Here is a 21,102-nt window from a genome sequence, read left to right as displayed (position 1 = left end):
AAAGAGCAATAATGAATCAGATGGGGATTTTCCCAGCACCTCCACATCATGGCCCAACACCATTGGCAGTGGTGGCAGACTCCAGCACTGCACCCACTGGAGTCCGGTGTTATCAAGGGACCATGCCCAAAGGATGAGGATCACAAGTTCAGGGAACACTTAAGATGAGGGGAGAGGAGTCAAGGATCAGAAGTTTGGGGGGAGGGGTGGTTGGTGAAAGTGAATTTCTCAGTCAGACACTGAGTGCCTCACAGTAAAGAACACTCCCCCCCCCCCCCACCCCCGCAAAGATCATGGCCAACAGAGTTGCTAGATGACCTTCTGAGGGCACAGGAAAACTGCATCTCTCATTTAATCATCGTGTCACCACTGAATTGCGGTGGGCTCAGGAATAATGGTTCAAGATTAGAGTGGTGCTGGAAAAGCACAGCAGGTCAGGCAGCATCCGAGGAGCAGGAAAATCAACATTTTGGGCAAAAGCCCTTCATCGGGAATCTGCATCTGCAGTCCTCACTTTTGCCTCAGGAATAATGGTTGTCAATTGTTTCATGAATTGTTCCCACCAACTGAAACAATCTCTTCCACTCTGATTTAATCAGAGCATTGTAAGTGCTGAGAGACTGGCATGGGCCTCTCCTACAGCTAGATGTTCCTGGGCACCACAGTTCCTTTATGGATAGTCTGCATTAAATCCCGACTTCCATTTCCAAAGGCGTAGATCCACTGAGTACTGTGTATAGTCAGTTAATGACAAATCTTGTGTTAAAATCATCTGTTGATTTTTCGCCAGAAAACTCATTGATTTTTCATATGCCTCGCATTATGAGTTGCATCTGAAAAATACAAATATTTCGTATTTGCGATCCACACACTGATTGAAATCAAACCTGACCCAGAGCAAATGTACTTAAGAAAATTTTAAAAATACCAGATTGTTAGCAATATTATAGCTACAGTCCTTGTCCTTCTGGGTGGAAGTTGTTGTGGGTTTGGAAGAAGCCTTGATGAATTTCTGCAGTGCATCTTGTAGATGGTACACACTGCTGCTGCTGAACACATTGGTGGTGGAGGGAGTGAATGGTTGTGTTTGTGGTGCCAACCAAGTGGGCTGCTTTATCCTGGATGGTGCAAAGTTCCTTTAGTGTTGTTGGAGCTGCAACACTCACCCAGCAAGTGGGAAATGCTCTTGTTTACTTTACATAGTGGGTGATAATCAATGTAGGAATTAACTCTGATTACCTTCAGCTGTTGAATCAATAGTGGCATTGATCGAATGCAAAATGGCTACATCTCCAGATATTTTACACTCTCCACATTAAATAACTTTATCCAGAGATCGACCAGTTGAAATCCTTTCTTGTAAAATACAAAGTGCATTGATTAAATACCAAAGTTTATTTATAACAATGTGCTTTATTGACACAAAATCATGTCCTTCACCTGTTTGACATTCAACATTATCTAAGAGTGCAAACAAGAAATGTTATGTTGTAATCCCGAACTTTGCAAATATTGATACACTCTAAAAGTTTCCTACCTTCCAAACAAAAGCTGTTCTATTGTTGGAGAGAATGTACTATATCAGCAACGGAAATTAGGAGTTGTAGGAAGACACTAACATCTGATTGCTGCACTGAAATCTGGAGGTTCCAACAAGCCCCAGTCCCTCTCCTTACTCAGAGTACTCAGTTTAAAAGCAATGATCTAAACAGAATTTTCTTTAAGACTTTGCTTTAGAAGGTTCTGACCCTTAACATAAGCCCTGATTAAGTTTATAATCTTGAATTGTATGTGTTTAATCTGATTTAATAATAATTTACTTTCTGCCTATTCACTGGGGGAAAAAGTGTTAGAGAAACTAATAGAGCTAAAGACCAATAGGTCTCCTAGACCCTGGTGGATTGAATCCTTGATTTAAAGAAAGTAGATACATACCGAGTGGATATATTGGCAGTAGCCCTCCAAGAATGCTTAGCTTCTGGAAAAGTGCTGGAGGATTGAAATGGAAGCTAATGGAACAGATCAATCCAAAAAGTCAAGGAGACTGAAAACAAATAACTGTAGTTTCATTAGATTAATGTCTGTTATTGGAATGCTAAGAGGTCGTCCGATCAAATAGCTGTAACAGATTCAAGAACAGCTTCTTCCCTGCTGTTATCAGACTTCTGAATGGACCTCTCAAACATTAGAATTGATCTTTCTCTGCACCTTTCTTGTAGCTGTAACACTACGTTCTCCATTCTGTTCACAATACCCTGATATGTAAAATATGATTTGTCAGGATAGCACACAAAACAATACTTTTCACTGTATCTCGGTACATGACAATAATAAATCAAATCAAATCAAATCAAATCAGAGTCATCGCATAGCCAACTTGGAAGCCAAAATTTAATAAGTTTTAAGCTTTTTTTGTACATGCTTTAGAACTGACATTGAGAACCCAGGCTTTCCAAATGTTAAAAAAAGAGCATATTGGTGGAACAAATAATCTTTAGATGCTTGTGAAGATTTCTGGAGTTTAATATTTTAGATCTCAGATCTATGCATAATTCAATGTGAGTTATTGTGCAAAGTGCTTAATGAGCAGTCTGTAGTTAAGTTTGGTTTTTTTTTGCTAATGATAAATTCCTTTCTTTTGGAAAGACAGGACCAGTTGAATTTCAATCAAAACAAAGCCCATACCATCTGATTCCTTACTTCTTCTATCTCAGATCTATGCATAATTGACATTCAATGTGAGTTATTGTGCAAAGTGCTTAATGAGCAGTCTGCAGTTAAGTTTGGTTTTTTTTTGCTAATGATAAATTCCTTTCTTTTGGAAAGACAGGACCAGTTGAATTTCAATCAAAACAAAGCCCATACCATCTGATTCCTTACTTTTCCTTCTTTACTCCTTTACTTGCCCTTTGGCAGCAGCTGGAGCAGCCTCAATCGCAGGGGCCACAGGAACTGATAGATCAGCTTCTTTCAACTAATGGGAAAGAGCAGTCTATCTTCACAGGGATAGCCAGCACCCTCATGTAGCTGTTGATGTTGGAGTGCAGTACAGAGGGAATGTTGGATAACCAATCTGCAAGCACACACTGGTCACCTTGCAAACCCCAGTGGGGAAACATTTCTGCAGCTTCTTCAGTGATATCCAGTACCTCAGGGTTGTACACACTGTCACTGTCACAAACCTGCAAGCCATAGGGGAAGGGAGAGATGTTCACCAGCCGATTTCACTGGCTCCCACCTTGTCACTGACCTTGATTTCTATCGTACCTATGGAGATCTTTGTGTTGATGCCCAAAGCCTTAGAGAACGTGGTCTTTGAGGGACCTAACCCTATGTTTTGACTTGGCACAGTAACCTCACAAGGACAATTGCACCAGAACGAGCATCAGCTGGTACTCTGCTAGGCAGCAGCTGGTCATGGACTTCACTCAAATTTCATTGGTAAAGATTAAGTGGACATTTCCATGGATATGTGGCAAATGCTTTTTCAGAGCAGGACTGTTCTCCAGGAGGTATTGGATGGCCTTGACAATCTTGTATTCTTATCCATCAATATAATTGCTTTATATCGGCACTATATCCGGAAATGCTGCATCTAATTGGAACCAATATTGTCTGCACCACCAATGTAACATTTTGGAGAGTCATCCAAAAATTTTAATGATTTACAAAAAATAGTTGGACTTGCACATTTCTCTGTCTTCCCTGGGCATCTTCACTTACTTCCAAGGATTGCCATAGACTGGTTTAAATACAAGATTTGTTGGCTGTACTCTGGTTCCCAATTTCAGGTGATTGTGATTGCAATCTAACTGGCAGACAACAAGAAAAGCCTTAAAGGCAGAAAATATGCTGATGCAGTCATGTTTTAGTTTTGATAATGAGTTAACAACACAAGGTTCATGAGCTGAAATCTCTACAAAATGGGAATGCGATGGTACTATAGCCGGCCTGTTAATCCAGAGAACTAGGTAATGTTCTCGAGGCTTAGGTTCAAATCCCACCACAGCAGATAGTCCTAGAGATGTACAGCATGGAAACAGACCCTTCGGTCTAACCCGTCCATGCCGACCAGATATCCCAACCCAATCTAGTCCCACCTGCCAGCACCCGGGCCATCTCCCTCCAAACCCTTCCTATTCATATACCCATCCAAATGCCTCTTAAATGTTGCAATTGTACCAGCCTCCACCACATCCTCTGGCAGTTTATTCCATACACATACCACCCTCCGCGTGAAAAAGTTGCCCATTAGGTCTCTTTTATATCTTTCCCCTTTCACCCTAAACCTATGCCCGCTAGTTCAGGACTCCCCGACCCCAGGGAAAAGACTTTGTCTATTTATCCTATCCATGCCCCTCATAATTTTGTAAACTTCTATAAGGTCACCCCGCAGCCTCCGACGCTCCAGGGAAAAGAGCCCCTGCCTGTTCAGCCTCTCCCTCTTGCTCAAATCCTCCAACTCTGGCAACATCCTTGTAAATCTTTTCTGAACCCTTTCAAGTTTCACAACATCTTTCCAATAGGAAGGAGACCAGAATTGCATTGGTTTCCCAAAATGCAGCACCTCACATTTTTCTGAATTAAACTCCATCTGCCACTTCTCAGCCCATGGGCCCATCTGGTCAAGATCCTGTTGTAATCTGAGGTAACCCTTTTCAATGTTGGTGTCATCTGTAAACTTACTAACTGTACCTCTTATGCTCACATCCAAATCATTTATGTAAATGACAAAAAGTAGAGGACCCAACGCCGATCCTTGTGGCACTTCACTGGTCACAGACCTCCAGTCTGAAAAACAACCCTCCACCACCACCCTCTGTCTTCTACCTTTGAGCCAGTTCTGTATCCAAATAGCTAGTTCTCCCTGTATTCCATGAGATCTAACCTTGCTAATCAGTTTAAATTGAATTTTTTTAAAAACTGGAACTAAGAGTCTAATTATGACCACAAATCCACTGTCGATTGTTGGAAAAACCGATCTTGTTCAGTATTGCCCTTTAGGGAAGGAAAATTCCATCCTTACCTGGTCTGGCCTACATGTGACTCCAGACCTACCGCAATGTGGCTGACTCAACTACCCTCTGGGCAATTAGGGACAGGCAATAAATGCTGGCCTAGTTATAAATAAATAATTTTAAAATCCCACCAGGGTACATTGTGGAAGTGTAAACCTGATCATTTGAGAATTTGCACCAGAAAGATACTAACCACGAGACACCCAAATGGTTCACAAATGTTTTAAAGGGAGGGAGCTTACCACAGAGTACCACGTGCTGTGATCTTCCCTTTATGCCCTCTGAAGTGGTCTTACAAGTCCCTGCTGAAGGGCAACAGTCATCTTCTCAAAATATCTAAGAAACGGCAATAAATGTTACAGCTGACCAAGTTCTGAGAACAAATCCAACATCCCATTAATTTAATCAGTTTGTTGATTTGATAGATAGATCAGATATCCAGCAGGGCTTTCAGCTAATTCAGCTCTAATACTTTGAATGTAGACATGAAGCTCGTTCAAAGAAAGTCAAAGTCCATGCAACAGGGAAAGGTATTCCTACTTCTGTGATTTAATAGTTCATTTCCATTTCCATATGAACATTTTGCACTTTTGTACCTAACTTATTATATAAGCCTGGGTTCCATCATTCCCTTCACAATGACACAGGGAAATTGCCAAGAAGATGTACAGGACCAAATTAGAGGCCCAAACCTATCAAACAGACTCCTGCTACCTATAACAAGGCCTAAGAAATATTACAGGATACAGGGCGGCACGGTGGCATAGTGGTTAGTACTGCTGCCTCACAGCGCCAGAGACCCGGATTCAATTCCCGACTCAGGCGACTGACTGTGTGGAGTTTGCATATTCTCCCCGTGTCTGCGTGGGTTTCCTCCGGGTGCTCCGGTTTCCTCCCACAGTCACAAAGATGTGCGGGTCAGGTGAATTGGCCATGCTAAATTGCCTGTAGTGTTAGGTTAAAGGGATAAATGTAGGGGTATGGGTGGGTTGCACTTCGGCAGGTCGGTGTGGACTTGTTGGGCCGAAGGGCCTGTTTCCACACTGTAAGTAATCTAATCTAATCTAATTGTTGAAAATGAAGCAGAGCAAGATAGCAGACAAAGACATATCACACCCTAACGCACTTAATGCTTCCTATGCTCTGTTTAAGCAGAATGCCAGTGGCGGGATGACACCTGACCCAACAGCCCCAGACACACCTATTCCCTCCATCACCGCTGCAGACATCAGGTAGGTTTTCCTGGGAGTCAGGGAAAGCGACCTGTCCAGATGGTGTACCTGGCCGAGCACTCAGACCCTCTGCAGACCAACTGGTGAAGGTATTCATCAACATCTTCAACCTCTCCCTGCTACAAGCTGAAGTCCCCACCTGCTTCAAGAAGACCACCATCACCCCCGTCCCTAAGAAAGCACATGCAACGTGCCTTAATGACTACCGCCCAGTGGCTCTGACCTCAATAATCATGAAGTGTTTTGAGAGGCTGGTCATGGTCCACATCAGCTCCAGTCTCCCAGCCTGCCTCAATCCCCTACAATTTGCGTACCAATGAAACAGGTCTACAGCGGATACCGTATCCCTAGCCCTGCACTCATCCCTGGAACATCTGGACAACAAGGACACCTTCATCAGACTCCTGCTCATTGACTACAGCTTCCGCCTTCAACACCATTATCCCCTCCAGACTGATCTCAAAACTCTGTGACCTTTGTCTTGGGTCCACCCTCTGCAACTGGATCCTCAGCTTCCTGGCCCACATGCCACAAACTGTGAGGATAGGTAACTGCATCTCCTCCACAAAAACACTCAACACTGGAGCCCCCCAAGGAAGTGTCCGCAGCCTCCTACTGTACTCCCTCTACACACACGACTATGTTGCTAGATTTCGAACAAACGCCATCAACAAGTGCGATGACAACACCACCGTAGTGAGACAGATATCTAACAATGATGAGCCAAAATACAGAAGGGAGCTAGAAGGCTTGGTGAGTGATGCAGTGAGAACAACCTCTTTCTTAACGTCGGCAAAACTACAGAACTGATCATTGACTTCAGAAAGAAAGGAGCAGAACACCCCCCCCCATCTACATCAAAGAAACTGAGGGTGAGAGGGTGGAGAGTATCAAGTTCTTAGGTGCGACGATAACCAACAACCTGTCCTGGACTTCCCACATGGGTGTGATGGTCAAGAAGGCACAACAATGTTTCTTCTTCCTTAGTTGGCTCAGGAAATGGCTTATGCCCGAAACGTCGATTCTCTTGTTCCCTGGATGCTGCCTGACCTGCTGCGCTTTTCCAGCAACACATTTTCAGCTCTGATCTCCAGCATCTGCAGCCCTCACTTTCTCCTCAAAGATTTTAACCTTCTTCAGGAAATTTGGCATGTCCATATGGACCCTTACCAACTTCTACAGATACACCATTGAAAGCATACTGTTCAAGTGCAAAATGGCTCTGCCCAGGGCTGTAAGAAACCATAGAAGGTTTCTGCACAGCCCAGACTATCACAGAAGCCAACCTTCCATCCACGGACTCCATTTACACAGCTCACTGCCATGGAAAGGCTGTGAACATCGTCAAAGACCCCTCTCACCCTGGTAATGATCTCCCACAACCTCCTCCATCAGGCAAGAGATACAGAAGCCTGAATGTGTGCACCAGCAGGTTCAGGAGCAGCTTCTTCCCAGCCATTATTGGACTGATGAATGGACTGTGTAACCTCAAATAATGCTAACCTTGTTAATGTTGATCTCGCCTAGTGCACACCCGTGCAATATAACCTGTATGCCTGTGTCCAAGTTTTCTTTTACAATCTTTGATTTGTACATCCCTGTTTATTATGACCTGCTTGTACTACTTGTAAACAAGTAGTGAAGAAGGGCTCATGCCCGAAACGTCGATTCTCCTGCTCCTTGGATGCTGCCTGACCTGCTGCACTTTTCCAGCAACACATTTTCAGTCTGATCTCCAGCATCTGCAGTCCTCACTTTCTCCTACTTGTAAACAAAGCCTTTCACTGTACTTTGGTAGACATGACAATAAATCAAACAATCAATCAAAATGACCTCATTCAACCACAACTTGTATTCGAATAGCACATTTAAAGTCCTGAAGCAGCTGTCAGGAATATTATGAAACAAAATATGACACTGAAACATTTAAGGAGATTTAGCGAAGATGACAAAAGAGTTGAGTTGTGGAGAATGTCTTAAAGGAAGGAAACATGATGGAGACATTTAGGAAGATAATTGCAGAGTTTAGAGCCTAATCAGCTGAAAAATAAAAGGAGTTTTAAATCGAAATGTTCAGGCATTTCATGCCTTATCTCTGAAGCAGATGGGACTTAAAGTCAGACCTACTAGCTCAGAGACAGGGGCACGACCACTGTACCACAAGAGACAGTCAGCTAAAGCTGATCTCAGTAATAGTGACCATTAAACCATTATTGATTGTCGTTAAAAACACATTTGTTCATTAATGTCTTCTAGGAAAGAGTATGATGAACATGCGATGCAATCCCCATGGTAACGGGAAAAACTCCACGGAGGCCAGTGTCCCATCACCAAGGCAGGATATATTATTCACACATGAAGAGTTCATTATTCTAGTACTGTTTCTTCATTGTCACAATAACTCTGGGTATTCTTCTTTTTGTCTATCAGCCAGGCTAACAGCCCAAATCAGGGAACTTATATTCCATGATGTCCAGTTGCTGACCTCATTATAATCACGGCAGTTACATGCTGCCACTTAACTGCCCTCTGAAATGGCCAAGCAAGCCGACTCAGCTCAAGGGCAATTAGGGATTGGCAACAAATGCTGGCCTTGCCTGTGACACCCACATCCAAAGAGTAAAATAAAAACCCCAATGGCGGCATGCCAGTATTACACAAGAGAGTACACAAGAGGCCAGTCTTCCAGGAATTCAAGTATCCCGAGAGGTTGTGGGCATGGTAGAGATGAGAGGTCTAGACTCACAGAAGGATTTGCAAAACAAGCGTGAAGTAATTTAAGTTAGGTCAGATCAAAATTGAGAGGAGCAGTAATGAAGTAACAGTTTTATCAGGTTATTGGTGGCATTTTATGACTAAAAATAATAAAATGATTTGCCTTGAATTCTTTGCCGATGTTGTATGTATGACTGTGAACTAGTGCTCAGTTTCATGAAGACAAAGTTATGCCCATGTATCATATTTAAATCAAAAAGCTTTTTTTAGAGGTCTCAAACCAAATTGAACAAACCTGGCAAAAATTCCGATGATTGAGGTAACCCTTTCACCATTATTTTTATCTTTAACTCACTCTTAGATGGCAAGTTTTTAAATCCTCACAGCAGGAGACAATTATTTGCTCCGACTGGCTTTACGTTCATCAAACCGTGCTTTGGATTTCCTCCTGAACAAAGTTCCTTCTTACGGGCTTGGACTATCAATCGGAATCAAAACAGTCCAGAAGGAGATTGGTTAAATGCAATGAAAAGTTGCTACATCGTTCTCAGTGGGCTCAAGTATTTGGATGTCAGCCCAGGATTCAGACAGCGGTGTTCTCAGGAGTCAGATGCTACAGTTGCAGTCAAATAAAAAGATGTCCAGTCAAACCACTCAGGACACAGTATAGGAATAAATATGAGCTTAGGCTTTAAGGTTTGAAGTGTAAACATTCACAGGCTACACTAGGGTCCTGTTTAGTTTTTATGAACCAAATATTCAAGATTGCGGTTCTCATCTTTTTATGCAGAAGTCTCCTCTAAGAATGTTGCAGCATGGAATCAATCCTACTGGCTTGTTTGTGGCCTTGAAATTGTCACTGATCTTGTCTGCATCAGATGTGTATGCAAGCATGTTTCCAGTCGAGGTCTCTGGATATCGATTGTAGGTGCAAAGAACTAACTGACGGCTTTCTTTACCCAGGAGTGCTGAGACAATTTGTATCGTCTTTCACTTGCTCAGAGATCAGATAATGTTGGCAAGTTTTGAGAAGATTTGTAGCTCAGGTTAAGGTTTTGGATGTAGGTTTGCTCGCTGAGCTGGAAGGTTCATTTCCAGACATTTCATTACCCTATTAGATAACATCTTCAGTGGGTCTCAGGCGAAGCAATATTGAAAATTCCTGCTTTCTATTTATATGGTTGGGTTTCTTTGGATTGGTGATGTCATTTCCTGTGGTGATGTTAATTCCTATGGTGAAGTCACCTCCTGTTCCTTTTCTCAGGGGGTGGTAGATGGGGTCTAACTCGATGTGTTTGTTGATAGAGTTGACATTGCTTTTAAATGCCTGTCCTCACTAATTATCCACCCAATCCATCCTTTAGGTCATGTTCAGGGATTGTTCAGCTTTAAGCACCTGGTTCTCATCAGTACAGTGTGTTGATTAAGATATGAACTTTTAACACTTGATCAGCAACTGTCCATAAAGCAATTTAGATATGATCAGCTAGTGTAAATCTGGAACAAAGCTATGAATCAGAATGGAAGGAAGCGGTGAAGAAGGAATTATGCCGGAACTATATCTTACTTCAGCCTCCTCTTTCAACTTTCATTTGAAACTGTTGCTGTTTGTCAAGTTGTCATGATGCTTTAGTGCAGGTGAATCTTTCAGATATCAACACTGTCATTCTGGAGTTTGCCGAACATTCAGATTAGAGATGGGGTGATTTATGGGATTCCTTCTGATCTGATTATCTTTTATTTTTGTTGATTTTCTGGAATCTTTTTAACTAACAAAAATGAATCCATGTAGGGCAGAGAAGAAAGAGAAAGGGAAAATTGCCATATTTCATCTTGCAAATAAATTCAGTGCCAGCCTGTAAAAAAGGCTTGAGTAAATTGTTCAGTTAAGTCTCAGATGCACTTGGATTGTGTGGCCCTGCCATAAGATTTAAGTCCTACTGCTGACTGTGCCTATTGTTGAACTTATTGACAAAGGGGCTCTGAGCACATGTGCCCTTATCTCTTGAAGGGGCTCATTTCAATGATGAAAATACAAGGAAGAAAATGTTCAGTGTTCTCGATGTTAAAATTGACGACCATTGTAATGTTTGTAACGACCATTGGACATGTTCAACACTCAGGTATCATCAACCCAGGCATGACGATTGATCTCTCATTGCCTACCTTAATGTGTTCAGAAATCAAGAGATTTTTCTTTGTTCAAAGATTTCCCACAATACAGTGAAATCTATATCAGGATACTTCAACCATTCAAGTATATCTTTTACACCATTATTAGATATTAGTAATACAATCCTCTATCAAAGAAAATTGGGCATATGCTTCACAAGAAAAGATTTGCCTGGATATGGGGAATTATTTATGCTTTCAAAGCATATGAACATGCATAACAGACTGACTGGCCTCTTTCTCCTGCAGGGTTACAGGGATAGGGTAAGGGGGTTAGGTCTGAGTGGGATGCTCTGCAGAGGGTCAGTGTGGATTTGATAGGCCAAATGGCCTGCTTCCGTACTGTACGGATTCTATGATTGTGTGTAATTCTATGAATAACCATGACTAAGTGAAAATGTTATGCTTAAATGTCACACATGAAAATGTAGCACAGTCACATTAACCATCCAAATGCGATCTTTGGTTGACAAATCTTCTTTCCTTGGGTGAAAACCAGAGAAGAACAAATACAGAGACTAGTTAAACAGCCTCCATACTGGCAAAAAAATGGCCATGCAAAGATTAAAATCATCAAATTTCTTGACTGAGCGTCCGTTTTGAACTAGAGGCCATGAACTATTTACAGCACAAAAGGATGCTGTTCATTTATCTTTTCACACCTGTGATAGCTCTTGAACAAACGGCTCCTTTTCCCACTTCCCTTTGGAACTATTAATGGATTTTGACCACTCGTGCTTCCTTCCATTTGTTTAACAATTGTCAACAAAAAAAGAAAATTCTGCCAAGTCACAACCTGAAAAGTTGAAATTTGCTCAGGAAAGATTTTATTAAAATATGTGGTTACAACTAAGGTTGGAACAGAGTGACTGGTGTGAGCTGAGGTTGACAATCATACATGAATCAGAGTGTGTCTGTTCACATAAATAACAACGGGTAGAATGAGTTTTTGGGTGTGAGTCACATAGTAGTTAATGTAGGTTGCCACCATATAACAACAAGGCAAAAGGTGCTGTAGACGCTGGAAATCAGAGTCTACAGCACCATTCTAATCTAGACCATATAACAACAATTACAAGCTACAATCATTGAAAAAAAATACTAGTTGGTGATTAATATGTTATTTGGGTTTCAAGATATAAATATTTCTGGCATAAGGTCATAGTTGCAGTACATTGTTTGGTTTAAATGAATGGTCATTCATTGAATTTGAGTTGTGGCATTGCAACATGTGTTGTTTAAGTCCCATTCATTGAACTGTTATAATTTGTTAGATACTGTAAAGGTGGACACTTGTGCCAACTTCAGCTTGGCTAAATCAATCTTCCTGGAGGACTAAACTGAATACTTCTGTTCTTATTTTCCTACTAATATTAGCTCATTGGGCGATGACATTATAGCAGAGTGTGATGGATTATAAAAAGAATGGAATTCTGTTAAGAACTTTTTGAGATCCCCTAATGAAGTACTTGGTTCCAATTCCCTCTTTGCTATTTCTGGAATTGTCTTAATGTGTAAGGTTATAAAATTACATTCCTCTCACCAGGCCAGACGTTAATGACTCCAAACCTTGCACAAGCAATAGAACTCATAAACCCTGAACATGAACCCTGGGGCTGGCTCACATTTCTCAACGTTACAAATAAAAATAAAACATTGCGGATGCTGCGAATCTCAAATGAGAATAGAAAATGCTGGAGAAGCTCATCACGTCTGGCAACATCTGTGCACAGAGAAATGGGATTTGTTCGGAAGAGTCTTTGGATTTGAAATGTTGACTCTGGTTCTCTCTCCACAGATGCTGCCAGACCTGCTGAGTTTTTCCAGTGCTGTTTTTATTCCCATGTTACAAAACTGAATACAAAAGGAACAGAGGAAAATAAATAACCAAGATCATTTCCCCTGGGTAGGGGAGTCTAAAACTAGAGGGCTTAAGCTAAAGGTGAGAGGAGAAAGATTTAAAAGATACCTCAGGGGCAAGTTTTTCACGTAGAGGGTGGTGTCTGTATGGAATGACTTGCCAAAGGAGATGGATGGAGACTGCTTCAATTACAAAATTTAAAAGGCACCTGAATGGGTACATGAATAGGCAGAGTTTAGAGGGATATGGATCAAGTGCTGGGAAATGACTAGATCAGCTTAGGATATCTGGTTGGCATGGATGAGTTGGACCAAATGGTCTGTTTCGGTGTTGTGCATCTCTATAACTGAATTTATATAGCCCTTCTCACATCCTCATGAGATCCTAAGGCGCTTTACGGACAAGAACTTTTGAATCAAAGTCAGAGGTGATATCAGTGACCTCCTACCTGTGCAATTAAGCCTGTCAGAGCTCCTTACCCAGGAACATCCAATCAAAGGCTAAGACAGATGGGTTTTTAATTAGCAAGGAAATCAACTGTTTTAGGGAATAGGCAGGTGAGTGGACTTCAAGGTTATCAAATCTGACATGATCTCATTGAATGGTGAAGACTCAATAAGCTGACAGGCAGCATGGTGGCTCAGTGACTAGCACTGCTGCCTCACAGCACTGTGGACCTGGATTTGATTCCAACTTGGGCAATTGTCTGTATGGAGTTTGCACATTCTCCCCGCGTCTGTGTAGGTTCCCTCTGGTTTCCTCCCACAATCCAAAGATGTGTAGGTCAGGTGGATTGGCCATGCTAAATTGCCCATAGTGTTGGGTGCATTAGTCAGAGGGAAATGGGTCGGCCTGGACTTGTTGGACCAAATGGCCCGTTTCCACACTGTAGGGAATCTAATCTGAATGGCTTAATTTTGCTCTTATGCCTTGCAGTCTCAGGGCAGGGTATCTGTGGAGTTGTGTTCAGCTGGGGTGGTTGGAAATCGGTGTGACTTATGGGGGTTAAGATCAGTTTAATAGTTACATAGAAAATAGGAGCAAGAGTAGGCCATTCAGCCCTTCAAGCCTGCTCCTCCATACAATATGATCATAGCTGAATTCCAATCCGTATCCTGTTCCCCCACCCTTTGATCCTTTTAACCCTAGGAGCTATATCTAACCCCTTCTTGAAAACATTCAACATTTTGGCCTTAACCATTTTCTGTAGCAGGGAATTCCACAAGCTCATCACTCTCTCGGTGAAGAAATTTCTCCTCATCTCAGTCCTAAAAGGCCTATCCTGTATCCTTAGACGCTGATCCTTAGTTGGAAAGATTGAAAATAGGGGCAGGGGTAGGCCATTTGGCCCTGAGTCTACTCTGCCATTCATCATGATTAAGACCAACTCAATTTCCTGTATCTGCATTTCCCCATATTCTTTTTATTTCCCTCAGCTTCACAAACTATGTTCAACTCCTTAGTCATAGAGTCATAGAGATGTACAGCATGGAAACAGACCCTTCCGTCCAACCTGTCCACACCGACCAGATATCCCAACCCAATCTAGTCCCACCTGCCAGCACCCGGCCCAAATCCCTCCAAACCCATTCATATACCCATCCAAATGCCTCTTAAATGTTGCAATTGTACCAGCCTCCACCACATCCTCTGGTGGCAACATCCTTGTAAATCTTTTCTGAACCCTTTCAAATTTCACAACATCTTTCCGATAGGAAACAGATCAGAGTTGCACGCAATATTCCAACAGCGGCCGAACCAATGTCTTGTACAGCCGCAACATGACCTCCCAACTCCTGTACTCAATACTCTGACCAATAAAGGAAAGCATACCAAACACCTTCTTCACTATCCTCTCTTCAAATCATATGATGTTTGGCCTTGACTGCTTTCTGTGGCAGTGAATTCTACAGGCTCACCACTCTATCTGCTCTTCTCAGTCCTAAGTGGCTTACCTTCTATCCTTAGACTGTGGTCCTTGGCTCCAGATTCCCCTGCCACTGGGAACATCCTTCCTGCATCTAACCTGTCTAGTCCTGTTAGAATTTCATAAGTTTCTACGAAATCCCCCTCATTCTTATAAATGTCAGTGACTGTAGTCTTAACCTATCCAATCTTTGTTGATCTGTCAGTTCTGCCATTCCAGTAACTTGATTTTGATACCTGAGCAGGGTAAAATGGTTTGACAGATGAGGCCATACAAGGACACACAGATCAAAGGTTGTTTAGATAGAGTGAGGCATATGAGGTTGGGACTACCGGGAGACAGATCATCATCTAAGCTTTCTCATTTTCTGGGCTAACTAGAGAATTGAGTTAGAGGGACGTGGACGAAAGGCAACTTTAACAGTCCCGGTCAATTCCAGTAGAGTTGGTGCCTTGGGATTTTCGGGAGGTGCATCTTTCAGGGTAAATCTGATCGGGCAAGAGTGTCAGGGTGATTGATTGATTGCCACATATACCGAAGTACGATGAAAAGCTGTGTTTCACTGCCTGGAACATGGTGGAATCACATCACGCCTACCCTCCAGCAGGAGTAGCAGCTGTTGTCAGGGAGCCGTTGCTCAGGAATCCGCACCTCTGTACTCGTGGGTTCGAGTGGCTGTTGGAGGGGAGGGCAGTGGCGGCGAAGGTGACCAGGGTCGGGGATGTGCTGGGTGGTGGGGGCTTGGGCTGGATGCTGCCAGAGGACATAGCGAGCAGGGCAGAAGTAGACGCCCAGTTCGTGGCCACTGCCATTGGATGCCTTAAAATGGCGGTGCTCAGACCCGACGTTGTGCACCAGTTGGAGGATGTTCTGGTGTGCAGTGGGATCCCGTCCACGCTTACCCCTGCCCAGACGGAATTTCACATTGGCACCAAAGTCCCGTACTTCCCGCGGGAACCTGTGCTCCACAACCTGAGCCACTTCTGGAATTTTAGTTTTACCCCTTTTTGGGACATAAAATGGCAGGCCCTGTATAGACTGCTGCTGCACACTGTCCATCTCTTCTCCCTCATCCACTGCCCGGACACGCCTTGTGTGCCCATTTACCACCGGGTGGTGGGGATCCCCAGTGGAGGGCTCTCTATGTGGGAGTGCTCCCCCTTTCTCTCGGGGATCTGGGGTGGAGGTCGGTCCCCTGCAACCGCAGACTGCAGTGGTTCACGGACTCCCAGCCCAACTGCTTGTTCTGTGGTGCTGTGGAATCCATGGGCCATGTATATACTGGGTGTGGGTGTCTGCACTCCCCTTTTTGATTTTCTTAAGAACCTTCTTCTCTGTTTTTGGTTGCACCTCAGTCCCACGCTCCTGATCTTCGGGCACCCGGTACGGAGGAGGGAGGGCAGGTCTGATGACCTCTTTGTAGGTTTGCTCCTGGGCCTGGTCAAACTGGCCATAAACAGGTCCAGGCAGCGAGCCGGGGAGGGGGTTGCTGGGGCTGAATGCCTGCCCCCTCTTCCGTCGTTATGTCAGAGCCTGGGTGAATCTGGAAAGGAGCACGTGGTGCCCACCAACACCCTTGAGCTGTTCAGGGAGAGGTGGGCACCACAGGGAGTGTGTGTATTATTTTCCTGCCCACTCTGCGTTGACTTAATCCCTGCCCTCCCCTTCACTGTTTGATCACACAGCATTGCCCTTTGATGTGAAGGGCACTGCTTGTCACTGGCCACTCGGGTGTATTCTTTCTTCCTGGTGGTGGGAATTGAATAAAATAGAAAAAAAATGAAAAGCTGTGTTTACGAACAGTACAGGCAGATCATAGTAAGCAATGCAATACAGATCAAAAAACCTAGACAGAGGCATACAGGTCACAATGCACAGGGCATCAGTGTTAGCAAGGTCAGCATTATTTGAGGCTCTAGAGTCCATTCATCAGTCTAATAACAGCCGGGAAGAAGCTGTTCCTGAACCTCCTGTGTTCAGGATTCTGTATCTTCTGCCTGACCGGTGCGCTTTATTCGAGTGTTAGTGTGGCTCAGTCCCGGGTTCTGCTGGAAGGGCTGAGGAGGGTGGATCACTGAGCTCAGATAAGCAGCAGACTGCTTCCTCGTAACCCTGTCGGGCACGGGTCCCGGGGAAATAAGGTCTGCTCGGAATGAATACGAAGCCGAACGTGCACTGAGCGCAGCAAGGTTACTGCTGTTGGCAGCCGCGCTGCTTCCTGTTACTGCTGACCTCTCCAGTCAATCATTCTCTCCCGTGTCACCCCACCGGCCAGAAAACCGGTCCAAAGGTAAAAAACAATCCAAAGGTAGGAAACGGGGCTGCGGGAAATTCAGATTCGTGCACCTCAGCTCTGAAAGGCATGACAGTCTCAATCCGCTTTAACATGCCTTTTCCCATCTGCAATCATTTGTTGGCATCTCCCACCACTGTTTTGGGCAGGGAATTGTATCTGTTAACATGAAAAATAATTTTCTAGACTGTCCCTTCACTTTCCTGGCAATGACCTCCGATTTACAAATGGATATTGTTGCTCTAAAACCCTTTACCGTCTGAATACTGTACACTCTCTGATTCTAGTATCGGTGCTATTTCCATATTCTTTCCCAATCGTCTCCATTTCTCCCTCCTTTTCCGGCTCCGCTATAAACCTCTCCACCTCCTCGGGGACACTGTTACTGGGCCAGTGATCCAGGACCCAGGTTAATGTTGTGGGGACACAGCAGGTGGTGAAATTTAAAATCAACAAATAATCTGGAATATTAAACCGTTCTCAATAAAGGTCACCATGAACCAGCATGGATTTTTAAAAAACGGGAAATCATGTTTAACCAACGTGGTGGAGGTTTTTTTTATTGAAGAGGGAAGGGACAGGACTGATGACAATAATAAGGCCATCAGAAATAGGAACTGGGATAGGCCATTCGGCCCCTCAAGCCCGATCTACCATTCAAAAGGATCGTGGCTGACCCAGCGTTCACTCTCTTGCCTTTTCCCTTTGAATCTCCCTGACTGATCAAGAATCTATTTATTTCAGCCTTAAGTATGCACACGGACTCTGTGCCCCTACAGCTGTCTGTGGTAAGGTGTTCAAGATTCTCGGAGAGAGGAAATTCCACATTCCTCCTCATCTCAGTCTTTACTAGGCACCCCTTTCCCTTTATTCTGGGACTATGCCCTCTTGTCCTAGACTCGCCTGTGAAGGGAAACATCCTCTCAGCATTTACCCTGTTGAGCCCCTTGAGCATTCTTAATGTCTCCAAAGTAATGTTTATAGTGTGGTAAACAAGGATTTACAAAAGGTATTCGATACACTGCCTCACAATAGACTTGTGAGGAAAGTTGTGAATCATAGTCCATTCAGCCCATCGAGCTGGAGGAGGATTCTCCCCTTGTCTGCATGGGTTTCCTCCAGGTGCTCCGGTTTCCTCCCACAGTCTAAACATGTGCAGATTAGATGAATTGGCCAAGCTAAATTGCCCGTAGTGTTAGGTGAAGGGGTAAATGTAGGAGAATGGGTCGGTGTGGACTTGTTGGGCCAAAGGGCCTGTTTCCACACTGTAACTAATCTAATGGTATAACAGAGGGAAGTGTCAATGTTAATACAAAATTGAGTGGTAGAAAAAATGGTCAATGGATATTTTTCAGGCTGGAGGAATGTTCGTGTTGGAATCCCCCAGATAGGAGCATAGGAAGGGGAGTAGTCCATTCAGCCCTTCAAGCTGGAGGAGGATTGTATGGAACTCCAGAAGGATATTGACAAGTTGGTGGAGTGAATGGAGAGGTGGTAGATGAGGTTCAATGTAGTGTGAGGTGACGCACCCACTCCACCACAGTCTTCTCTTTAGGGGAGGTCTCTGTGAAATGGCCCTAGAAAGCCACTCCGTTCAAGGGCAACACCCACGTCCTGTAAAGTATAAACTAAATTGCTCAAGTGTTTGACAATTCTTTGTGTCAGTGTCATTTTTTTTATCTGATTGCATTCCTGAAAGGTTTTGCTATTTTGAAGGCATTCTAGAAATGTAATTATGTCAGAATTGTTATTCTGACAATATGTATGTTTTGATTTTATCATCTAGGCCATTATGTAGCACCTGCAAAATGCTATATGAAAATCCATATGACACATTTTCTTGATCAATGTGCTGTTCTGTTTTTAAAATAAAACTGCAGATACTGGAAAGAATGAAAACATCAGTCAGCCTACATAACGAGAAAGACGAGCTGGGGTTTTGAAGAAGGACTTACAATTATATTTCCACACACCCGAAATGATCTTCAGCCAGTTAGACATTTTGAAATGCAGTTTGTACAAAACAAACTTTTTTGCAAAGTCCTGCAAATGGCAATGCGTTAATAACTTTCTAACCTAAGTTTAGACAGTACATTTGGAGTGGCTCAGGCTTGGAGGGCCGAAGGGCCTGTTCCTGGGCTGTAAATTTTCTTTGATCTTTGTGATATGCAGGTTTGGGCATTGGGAGAATTCCCCTTGATCAAATAATGGGATCTTGTATATCTATGTAAACAGGCAGACGTGGTCTTGATTTAATGGGTCAAATCTTTCTCTGGGCTCAGGAAAATGTGGCCTGCACATTTTTGCAGCTTGGAGGTTATGTGAGTTTACCATCTATTTTTGGGTTTTCGCAGCATAGTGAAGAAAGGGTTGCAGTGCAGTTTATGAACTACAAGTTTGAGAGTGAGGAATGAGGCTGTGGAAATGAACTGTTTAGAAGGCCCATCTCAGTTCTCCAACACACTATCCCAGCTCCCAATCGTATTTCACTTCTCTTACCCCTCCACTCAACACCCCTTACCACCTGGCCATGTCCTCTCAGATCACCCATGTCAGCCCATACCCCCTCTATTCTTCATGTTCCTCCATGCCACCTCATTCTTCACATATATACTCCGTATTCACTCACTCAGTATTCATAACTTGCAATCCTCAAAATACTTGCAACATTAATGGAAATTGGTATTCCATTGTTGGTGAATGTGGTGTTAGTGATGTGTGTGTATGTAGAGGTCGGGGGTGTTGGGGGGAGAGGTGGTGGTTGTGGGGGCGGGTGGAGGTGAATAAGCTTCTCACCAGGTATTAAAAACCTTCATATAATTTATATTGAAAGAAAAAATGTATTCCCAAATTTTGGGGAAATAAAATCTTTATACTACTTGCTATCCTTCAAAGTTGCAAACTATTGTTAAAACTTGTTGAATATGTTATTCATCTGCACTGCTGTCTGGGAAGGAATGAATAGAAGGCACTTGGTGCAATGGCTCAGTGATTAGCATTGCTGCCTCACAGCGCCAGGACCCCAGGTTCAATTCTGCCCTTGGGCGACTGTCTGTGTGGAGTTTGGACATTCTCCCTGTGTCTGTTTGGGTTTCTTCCGGATGCTCCGGTTTCTTCCCACAGTCCATATGTGGGCTAGGTGGATTGGCCATGCTAAATTGCCCATAGTGTCCAGGATTAGCCATAGGAGATGCAGAGTTACAGGGATAGGGTCAACGGGTGGGTCTGGTTGGGATGGTCTTTGGAGAGTCGGTTTCGATTGATGGACCAAATGGCCTGCTTCCACCTTGTAGGGATTCTATGCTCATTTCAATTTTAAAGCAGTGTGCCAGCCAATCAATATGGGCAAGAAATTTAGAGACGTTTCATTTGCTGAATTTTTTTTATTATTTCAAAAATATACTTTATTCATAAATTACTTTAATGGTCTGTACAGTTGGACATGCCATACATATGTAAACATTCCATTTGTTTGCGTACCGAAAACAGAGTAATCAATTCTATTTACAGGTTGGTGCGATTACATTGAGCTGAGGCATCAGCAGAGCCCAAATGACTGCGCGGGCCCCCTGTTTTTCTTTAGGCAGGCAGATGTTACACGGTACCGAAAACAGAGTAATCAATTCTATTTACAGGTTGGTGCGATTACATTGAGCTGAGGCATCAGCAGAGCCCAAATGACTGCGCGGGCCCCCTGTTTTTCTTTAGGCAGGCAGATGTTACACGGTAGTCTTTCCCCACCGCGCCTTGGCAGCAGCTGCCCCAAGCTTCAGCGCGTCCCTCAACACATAGTCCTGGACCTTGGAATGTGCCAGTCTGCAACACTCCGTCGGGGTCAACTCCTTCTGCTGGAAGATCAACAGGTTTCGGACCACCCAGAGAGC

The 21,102-nt window shown here is 43.6% G+C and overlaps 1 protein-coding gene and 1 pseudogene across 3 annotated transcripts in view; one reads left to right on the top strand and one right to left on the bottom strand.

Annotated features, from left to right (window-relative positions):
• Positions 1–2,797: 2,797 nt before the first annotated feature.
• Positions 2,798–15,737, bottom strand: LOC122554707 (annotated as a pseudogene).
• Positions 15,738–16,885: 1,148 nt separating this feature from the next.
• The window catches only part of LOC122554159 (kynurenine--oxoglutarate transaminase 3-like), an 82,712-nt gene continuing 78,495 nt past the window's right edge, over positions 16,886–21,102 (top strand). Inside the window, exon 1 of one of the 3 annotated variants that reach the window (XM_043698735.1) lies at positions 16,886–17,215. The gene's annotated coding sequence lies outside the window, so the exon portion shown is untranslated. Of the gene's footprint in view, positions 17,234–21,102 lie in introns of all 3 variants that reach the window. The other 2 variants (XM_043698734.1, XM_043698737.1) reach the window with 2 other exon arrangements.

Source organism: Chiloscyllium plagiosum, chromosome 11, assembly GCF_004010195.1.
Source record: "Chiloscyllium plagiosum isolate BGI_BamShark_2017 chromosome 11, ASM401019v2, whole genome shotgun sequence".
NCBI classification, from domain to species: domain Eukaryota; kingdom Metazoa; phylum Chordata; class Chondrichthyes; order Orectolobiformes; family Hemiscylliidae; genus Chiloscyllium; species Chiloscyllium plagiosum.
Note: the sequence above shows the minus strand (reverse complement) of the source record. Positions and strands in the feature narration are given on the sequence as shown.